General features: G+C 36.3%; 1 protein-coding gene across 1 annotated transcript in view; it reads left to right on the top strand.

Annotated features, from left to right (window-relative positions):
- ZNF407 (zinc finger protein 407) overlaps window positions 1–10,000 on the top strand; it is a 378,216-nt gene that overhangs the window by 174,348 nt on the left and 193,868 nt on the right. The gene's annotated exons all lie outside the window — the stretch shown is intronic.

The following is a 10,000-nucleotide window of genomic DNA, read 5'->3' as shown; positions in this document are numbered from 1 at the left end:
TTCTCTTTGAACTCCTAGAAGAATGACAGAAAATTTGGAATTTGTGTTTAGATTTATAATAGTGTTGATGCTTTAAAACAAACAATTTTAAATTCCTTACATGAGCTAATGGTTTACTGTTCTTTTCTTACATTTTCAAATGAATTTAAATATGGTAATGCAGTTAACATCAAATCATAATGATAATTTGTTAGTTAAAGGCTATTTCAGTCTATAAAACTTTGATTACTAGGAATTTAGCTGTGGTTTTATGAGTTTTCGCATATGATTGCCCACAAATTTTTATGTTGACTAAAATTGTAAACTGTTTAAACTGTTCAAATAAATTACTTTAGCAATTAAATCTTCAACAAAATTATAATTCATTTTAAATTTAGTGCAGAGGTTTGATTCGCTTTCTGAGGAAAACAACGGAATGAACATAATATTGAAATATGTAAATTTAGTATTTTGCATGAACTGTTTCCCATAGGATAAAAGCATTCCTGGCACTGGGTATAGGAAAGCCTTCCACTAATGTGAATTAATTTTGTAGTAAAGGATCACTTGGGAGAATTCCTACTTGTGAGGTTTATCCAGATTTCATTCTTTGAGGCATACATTTTTAAATCTATTTCTTACTCCTAATTTGTGGCACTTCAGATTTTAATATTTAAACTCACATGCAACTAACTGAAGTCATGTAACATTGATTCACATTAGGCATTATGTGTTGTGCTGAGAACTGCATAACCTGAGAACATTAAAAAGACATTGATACCAAAATGGCATTTAAAAAGTTCCCTTTCTTTCTCATTTTACTAGACACAGTGACAATGTTCTCATGTCATGTATGGTTCAACTTCTGTGTCACATTTATGGTGTTTACCTGTTCACTAGAGAGTTCCTGCCTGCACATGCATAAGCACCTGTATAAGGCAGGTAGCAATGGGATGGATTTGTAATCTGAATTTACATATTCAAAGTAATTTCGTATACATTTGTTACATGGAGGTTCTGTTTCCATTCTTGACAAAAATGTTTGTTTTTTATTTCTTTGGTAATTTGTTAGCCAAAGCCTACCAATACCATTCCTTTATGATTATACTTTAATTTTGGCCCAAAATATCAGTCTATCTTGATCACTCATTTCATTTGTTACTCATGGCTTTCAATACTTCGGTAACAATAAAATATTTCTGTCTTCTTCAGGATCAGAGGAATATCCTTATGTACACACAGATACACATACAAGGTGGGGCCAAAGTAGGTTTACAATTGTTTGTATGGAAAATGATATCATAATTAATAAATAATAAAAGAACAAACTGTTTTGCATACACACAACTGTAAACGTACTTTTGCTTTACCCTGTACACAGTCTTTCTCTACATTTTTATTCATCAGGTAAAAATATTCATGTGACATAATCTGAGTACAAAGCACGTTTAGTCAAAAGATATAATTACGTTTTGTAACTGAGTCCCGAATTTGATCTGCTTTATGTAATACTTGTTATATACTATTGTTGTAATTTTGTTATTCTTGTGCTGATTTTGTATACTTCCTTGCTTCTGAGTCTGCTGATCAAATTGTATTCCATTACCATTTTAATTTAGCTGTGCTTTATATTCTTATAATATTTTTTATTCTCAAATTTTTCTGATAAGCAAAACTTTTGTCACATTGCTTCCTCATGTCGTAACTCTTCTCGTTGTTGAGATCATATATCTTTTCTGCTTGCATTCTGGTAGTTTCGTTCAATGGAAATGAATTTCAAGCCTCTTGCCTTTTACAATTCATGTTTTCATTACCATCTTGTGACGTACCTAATTATTTCATTTTTAGGAAATGAGCAGTCCAACACAAATTATATGGATATATATTTTTATTTTTGTTATAGGGAGAAGTCTAAAACCAATTTTTATCACTTCTTTAGTTTGTAATAATAGTATTTGCTCAATATAGATGAGATTAATTTTTTTTAAAATATATTTTATTGATTTTTTACAGAGAGGGAGGGAGAGGGATAGACAGTCAGAAACATCGGTGAGAGAGAATCATCGATCAGCTGCCTCCTGCACACCCCCTACTGGGGATGTGCCCACAACTAAGGTACATGCCCTTGACCGGAATCGAACCTGGAACCTTTTAGTCTGCAAGGCCGATGCTCTATCCCCTGAGCCAAACCGGTTACGGCAGATGAGATTAATTTTATAAAGTTATCTTCATGTTTCCGTTTTCTTCTTATCAATGTGCTTTTGTGGAAATTCATCTTTATTGTTTACATCGCAAGTAAATTTAAAGCAAGCATGTCAAACTCGCGGCCCACAATGAATATTTTTGCAGCCCAGCCAATATGATTGTATGTAAGAAAAGTTTTAATAAAAAATTTGTAACTTAATTTTTACAATATCCTGTTATACATAATCTATAATAATTCTATAATGATAAAAGCATAATATGCTAATTAGACCGGACAGCCAAATGACCTTCTGGACATCCTTCCGATGACCTTCCCGACCAAGCCGGGGCTGCAAGGGCCAAGGCAGCCGCTGCAGCTGTGGGGGCGAGAGAACAAGAAAAAATAGGTTTATTTGCATTACGCTTAATAATTTGTGCAGTTATTCAGTGTCTGTTAAGTTAATGTTCAAGAAAAGTATTTTTTTAAAAATTCTTATTTTATGTTAATAATTACTCATTTATTTCAGCCCTTTGTATTCAGCGTGTCTCTATTGAAATATACCTACGTTTCTATGAATATTGAAGCTTTTGTTTTTTTGCAGCCCACATAAACTTAAACCTTGTTTTATTTGGCCCGTGTTTGCCTTTGAGTTTGACATGCTTGATTTAGAGCATCACAATGTGGGCCATGAAAATGGTGATTTAATGCTATCAGTGATAACTGAATAAAAAGGAATGTTCTTTGAAATAATTTATCAGAAATTTAAATTGTTAATTTAATATTTTCTAAGTATATTCAATTATATAGTGAAAACGAAAGTCAGTTGGATATATTATACCTGTAAGCAAGATGCACTTTAGTATTTTGAATAAAACTTTATAGCAGATGCACATGTATGCTTCTTAGTCAGTTTGCATATGATGTTAATGGTAGCAACACAGTAGATAGAAACCGAGGTCTAGTTTATGGGTTCACATGAAAAAAACATTTACTGTAGCAGCAGGGATCACCTGCAATCTCTTTCAGTTACCTCTTCAATTAATGCTACTGGTTGTGACTGACAGAGAGTATTTGGATTACTCTGTACCAACAATAAACATTCCCAAAGTCTTCCAAGTACACCGGCTCTTTAAAATGGTGTATCGACACATGGTATTTCTGGAAGAACATGATCCTTCCTTAAAAATATAGCCATTTTCTTCTTTCTTCTCATTTTATGTCAGAATCTCTCCAAAAAATAAAGCATTTTGTCTTGAATGAATGAATTATGGTGGGTAAAAATGCAATCAGCACATATAAGTAGAAAAAATAAATAGAATCACAAATCTCATCCCTCAAAGGCAGGCACAGTTAGCTTGGCTACTTAATGCTGGCATCCCTCAGTTCTCATGTATCTGCATAAGTGTGTTCAGAATTCTGTGTGAGAATCATTCTGATCACAGTGTTTTGAGACTTTGGTTTGTCCATATGCCATGGACATTCTTCCATGTAATTTTATAAATACAAATCTACATAATGATTTAATGGCCTTATAATCTATTGTTTATATGTATATATCATCATATTATTTTAATGGATAGTCATCATGTTTCTAAGTTTTTACTGTAAAAACACTGCTTTGTGTAAATCTTGTCCAATTATTAGTTTATTAGAGGCCCAATGTACGAAATTCATGCAAAGGTGTTGGCCCCCACCACCGGGGTTGCTGCCTCTGCTGCGGCCCCCACCTGCTGCGGCTTTGTCTGGAAGGAAAGATGTCCGGAAGGACGTTTGGTCTAATTAGCATATATATATTTTTTAAATATATTTTACTGATTTCTTACAGAGAGGAAGGGAGAGAGATAGAGAGTCAGAAACATCAATGAGAGAGAGACATCGATCAGCTGCCTCCTGCACATCTCCCACTGGGGATGTGCCCGCAACCCAGGTACATGCCCTCGACCAGAATCGAACCTGGGACCTTTCAGGCCGCAGGCCGACGCTCTATCCACTGAGCCAAACCAGCCTCGGCTAATTAGCATATTAAGCTTTAATTATTATAGATTTCCTTTGGGTAAGTTCTAGAACTGGAACTTCTAAGGGTATTCCTATTTTGTTCCATTCAACCAGACTTCCACTCAAACTCCCACCAATAGGGCATAGTTGGACATTGGAAGGATGGGGAAGAGTATTATTATATACCTGTATTCTATGTAGCAAATACAAAAATTTGAGATTTCAAAGGAATTTATAACTTGCATTGCATCATACCAGTTCTAAAATTCTTCTGTTACTCATTTCCTCTCCTTTTTTATTAACAACTAGAGGCCCGGTACACGATATTTGTGCACTGGGTGGGGGGGCGGTTTCTCAGCCTGGCCTGTGCCCTCTCACAGTCTGGGATCCCTCGGGGGATGTCTGTCCGACTGCTGGCTTAGGCCGTTCCTTCCAGCTTCTGGCTGAGCAGTGCTTCTCCAGTGGGAGTGCACTGACCAACAGGGGGTAGTTCTGTGTTGAAAGTCTGCCCCCTGGTGGTCAGTGTGTGTCATAGTGACCAGTTGTTCCGCCCTTCAGTCAGTTTTCATATTAGCCTTTATTATATAGGATCTTTGATAGAAAATATTGAAAAAAATATTCTGTGTTTAAATTACCAAATAGTGATTATCCACTGAAAGGAAAAATACTTAATATGTTAACTTTAGATTTCATATGCTTATGTCTACTAGTTTTAATGTTAACATATTTTATTGGACTCTTGATAACCCAGGAAAAATTTAATAATTAAATTTGTAATAAATTGTCAAATAAAGGTTTGTGATAAATTTGTGATAAATTAGTCTATATTCTAACAGAGTAGCTGTGAGCCAATTGCTAGTGGAAGTTTTTACTTTTCCAACATGTAGGTGTCTTAAGGCATTGTGCCATATAGAATTTAGTAATCACAAAGAGAGAATGGATTCCATAGCAACATTAAAAAAAAATTGAGACCTGCCCTAACCGGTTTGGCTCAGTGGATAGAGCATCGACCTGCGGACTGAAGGGTCCCAGGTTCGATTCCAGTCAAGGGCATGTACCTTGGTTGCGGGGATATCCCCAGTAGGGGGTGTGCAGGAGTCAGCTGACCGATGTTTCTAACTCTCTCTCCCTCTCCCTTCCTCTCTGTAAAAAATCAATAAAATACATTTTTTTAAAAAATTGAGACTTTTCCTGGTTCTTGGTGAGTGGTGGTGTGAGCAGGGTCCAACTTTTACCTAAACTGTCTAATTGTCACGCAATTTTGTTTGAATGTCAAGTGAAAATACCAGAAGCACTTAGTCCTCCAAGCCCAATATTTAACACATTTCTTACTGCTCAGGAGTTTTCTCGTGTTTCGTGCGCCATCTGTTAAGGACCGCTCACGAGTGTTCTCGTTTTTCACGCCCCTGGAAAAAGGAGCAAATCTAGATACTTTTGTAAATTTTGTTTGGTCCCTCTTCATAGAGGAAAATGTTTTACGCAGTACCATACGTTAAAAAAGTACTAGGAACTTTAATTGTTTAATTGTTTGTTTTTATAAATAAAAATGTTATAATTACTGAAAAACAACACCTAAAGTGCATTATGATGATTTAAATAACGTGCAGTTTGCCCAAAAGCGTGCGGTCCCTGGCATATGTATTAGAGATTTCTATGCGGTACGCAATGTTAAGAGCTTTACCCAAATCTTGAGGTGATGGAGGGAGTGGAAGTCCTTGGAGCTCCCTTGCTCTGTGTGTGAACTGCTTGGGAGATTTACTCAGCACCATTGTGGGACTGTTCTTAGTGGCAGATTTGCCATCAGTGGGAATACTTCCCTCACCCAGCCCTGTGGCTCGGGAATGTGCTGGTCCCAGTCCCTCCTTCTGGTGAAGGCTCACACAAACTTCCAGAATGTGTTGATGGATTTCTCCTAACCTAGAAGTAGACATGCAACACTCACTTTGCATTGTGAGAGCAGAATGCATGGTGTGTACTTTTAGGAGAAAAACATTTCGCTCATGCATATTAACAGTTTTTAAATTGATTTTCTGAAATGCTTTATGTGATTTTACATTTCACTAGATTTTATCAGAAATTTTAAAAATGCAAATTTTAAGAAATATCTTACCAGAAAATGTATACCTTTTTTCTGACTCCTCATGAAAAAGAAAGTTCCATATCTCTACTTTTGTCATATTTATATAAGAACCAGGGTCTCTGTGTTGTGTTACCGTGGATCTGTGTGTCAGTGGTGAATGACAGAAATAATGTGGTTTTTATCAATATTAATCCTTACTGGGGCACCATTTCAAAAAGGTCAGGAATGACAGAGCGAAAAATTTTCATGAGGATGCTTTAGAACGTGTTTTGAAAACATGAAGCAGTTTAACACACTTGATTGTCCTTGGCTGCTGAGGAAAGGCTGCGCCTGGAGAGCTCAGGACGTGGTCAGGAATACAGACGAGCAGGACCACAAAGCTGGCCTCTGCAGGCCCAGGCTGTGCACCTTCGGAACTGCTGGAACCATGCAGGAGGAGGCTGAGGACCGCTTCACTGGAAGTCACACGCATTTCATTGTCTTTTTTCTTTCCTTTATGTGCAGAATATTTCTTTGCACACGAGTTATTTGTAAATTATCACCTATTTGTAGAGTGGTCTGGAGATTTTCTAGGAGGAGCTGTTGTTTAATAATTAGGCACTCAGTTTTGAAATGCCACCATCAGCGATTTAACAAAAACTCTTAATATTTTGGGTTGGACATTTTTTTTTTTTTGAAATTTGACTGTCCAATCAGTTGTTTTGTGCATGCCATGTGACAAATACATAGCATTGTCAGGAAAGATTATATTAATTACTTTAATTAACACGTGACTTTAGAAGTCTCAGATTAATCAGCATGTGACTCGTGGTTATTTGTACCCTTGTGGGAATTTTTCGCTATCAAATGCAAATACCAGGCTAAAAATATTGCTTTGTTTGTACGTGGAGAGAATATTCATCGCAGTAGTACTGTACATCTAAGAAAACAGAGTAATTAAAATGTTGATTACTATAGTAAATCTCTAAAATTTCTGATTATTTGTATTTCATGTGTGCTCACATTTCTGAGAAGTTAGCTTTTGTACACCAACTTACTATGATTATCTGATATCCTCCGGAAGGTTAGCTGAGTTGTTTCCTATATTACTTAGGAAAAAATTTCTTTTCACAATTGAAAATGTCAGCATCAATTTGAAGTAACACTAAGCATGTGCTTGCTTTCTGAATATTATCCTGCAGCCACCCTGCCGAGGATCTGGCTGTGACAGTTTGATTAGATCATCAATCCTCACTGTTAACAGCACTTTTCCTGAACACCTGGGCTGCGGGGTCACATCTGACTCCAGCTACCGTGTTTGCTTGACCCAACGCGCATTCACCATAGCAATTTACATTATGTGAGCAAATTAAAAGTTACCTTCCAACAACAGTTTACTTTAAAAAATGACCCCATTTTCCTCACGTGAAAGTCAGGTTGTTGGAGGTGCGTGTTTGTGATGAAAGACTCAGGACAGTCACCTTCCGTGAAGGTGTTTCTCTTACTTTTTATTTAGGCTCCTAGATCAGAATCTTTAAATGAAAATAATCTTGTCTCTCATTTTCTTGTGCTGTTTAGCAATTAGCTTTGCTTGCTCTTTAAAATTTGATTATACTTTTACCAGATTTAAGTCTAAATAAATAATTGAATTTGTCATATATTGCTGAAAATCTTTCTGCTCCTAACTTTTCCACTTGAACTGTCACCATGGTCTGATTTATACTTTCCTATTTATAGTTGTAGTGATAGAGATAAATACCTACTCCATTTTCAATGCAAATTGTTTAGTAGCAGACTGCAACATAAGCATACTGTTAAATCTAACATTATCGGATTTTTTGATACTGTAATTATCTTCTGTTTTCTTCACAACTTTTTACTTTTTAATGAGGGGAGGAAAATATAAAAATGTTTATCATTAAAATTTATGATGCTGTGGAGTAGAGACCTGACTTCTGTTACTCAACCAAAGTTTTACTATCCAAGTTGAAACAGTGTGAAGTAGGAAGTAAATACCCTATTAGCGAGTATTGTACCTAACATCGGTTGAAACCAAGAGCCCTCAGCTGTAAACTATCTGCTATTGTAGTTGGAACTTACTGTTTTTTCAGTATTTAATTGTTCATTATTGTAAGGCACATGTGAGCATCATGCAAGCACATGCAAGTGGTGTGCTATTTTGGTGAGAAAATTGTGATATTCCTACTTGATTTCTCAACTTGGGTGTGAGCATTAAAAAAGACCTGCCTATTTCTACTATGTTATTTTTTTCTAGAGCTTTAAATTCTTTGGCATCATTAAAAATTTTCATCCTGATTTAAAAATTAACTATTTGTTCATATATACAGGGACATAGGGAAATGGTATTAAATAATACTAAATATCCATAGTAAGGTTGCACTTTGCAGAGATCAAAGCTGACCTGTGTGCAGGTAGGTCTTCTGCCCTATCTGGAGCAGGGAGTGAGCAGTAGTCTCCTGTGGCGATAGGCATGCACATTCTAGCTAAGCTGTGCCTGTCACCTCAGGTTGCTTACATTGTCATTACTATGGCTGATGCTCAGAACAAATCTTTATCATCCCTCAGAAAGTCTGTAACATTTGTGAAATCATAAGTGTTTGGCAGTGGCACAATATGATATGTTGAAAAGTTCATTTGATTAATAAGCACTTGACCTCGTTTTAAACTAATTCAACCTTTTCTCTCTCTAGCAGTGTGACCTTGTGTGCGTTCCTTTACATTTGTGTGTCAGGCTATGCATGTGTAGGATTCCAGAAAGAGAGAGCTGGGGTGACAGCACCTGAGTTCTGGCTGCGTCTCTACATAGCTTTCTTTCCTGGGACAAATCTCTTTACTCCCCGAGTCTTAGTTCCATTACCTATAAAGCTGATATGAGAAAATGTAGACTATTGTGAGGGAAATATAATAACATGTTACAGTGAATAAAACTGTAGCATCGAATTATTAAAGTCCAGGATCTGAATTTTAATCTTAACAGCCATTTTATTACTGATGCAACCTTGGCCAAGTTATTCAACCTCTGAAACTCAGTTTACTCAACTAAAAATAAGGAGAATAGCTTTCCTTTCAGAATGTTCAAGGAGTACATCAAATGAGATTAAGTATATAAATGGCATAGCAGAGTGTTTGATATCTAGATGTTATTCTCTAACTGGGAGTCAGTCACCTTGTCCTTGTGCATTTTACTCATTTAACAAGATGACTTGATACATACGACCATCCATTTAAAAAATACACAACTAAGCTCTTTTTAAACTGTCTGGAAATGTGTATTTATTTTTCTTCTTGAACTCATGTCTCTTTCATACTTCACACATTTTATTTTGTGGTTTTTATATGTGAAAATATTAAAAACAATTTAAAAACATGTTTTTATTGTTTTTTTTAGAGAGAGAGATGAAGGGAGAGGGAGAAAGAGAGGGAGATAGAAACATCCATGAGGGGAAAACATTGATCAGCTGCTTCCTACTGGGGATTGAGCCCCCAACTGGGGGATATGCCTGGAACAGGAATCCAACCAGGGAACACTTGGTGCATGGGATGCCAATCAACCACTGAGCCACACTGGCTGGGCTATATGTGAAAATGTTTTAATGATCATCCTACCTGTGTGTGTGTGTACGTACACATACATAGGCCCTATATACACACACATTGAAGTTTTTTTTTAAATAAGTCTTTATTATTCAGATTATTACAGTTGTTCCTCTTTTTTCTCCCACACCCCCTCCACCCCGTTCCTACCCCGCCCTCTGCCCTTA

Source organism: Myotis davidii, unplaced genomic scaffold (genome assembly GCF_000327345.1).
Source record: "Myotis davidii unplaced genomic scaffold, ASM32734v1 scaffold96, whole genome shotgun sequence".
NCBI lineage: Eukaryota > Metazoa > Chordata > Mammalia > Chiroptera > Vespertilionidae > Myotis > Myotis davidii.
The sequence above is the reverse complement of the archived record's forward strand: the minus strand, read 5'-3'. Positions and strand labels throughout refer to the sequence as shown.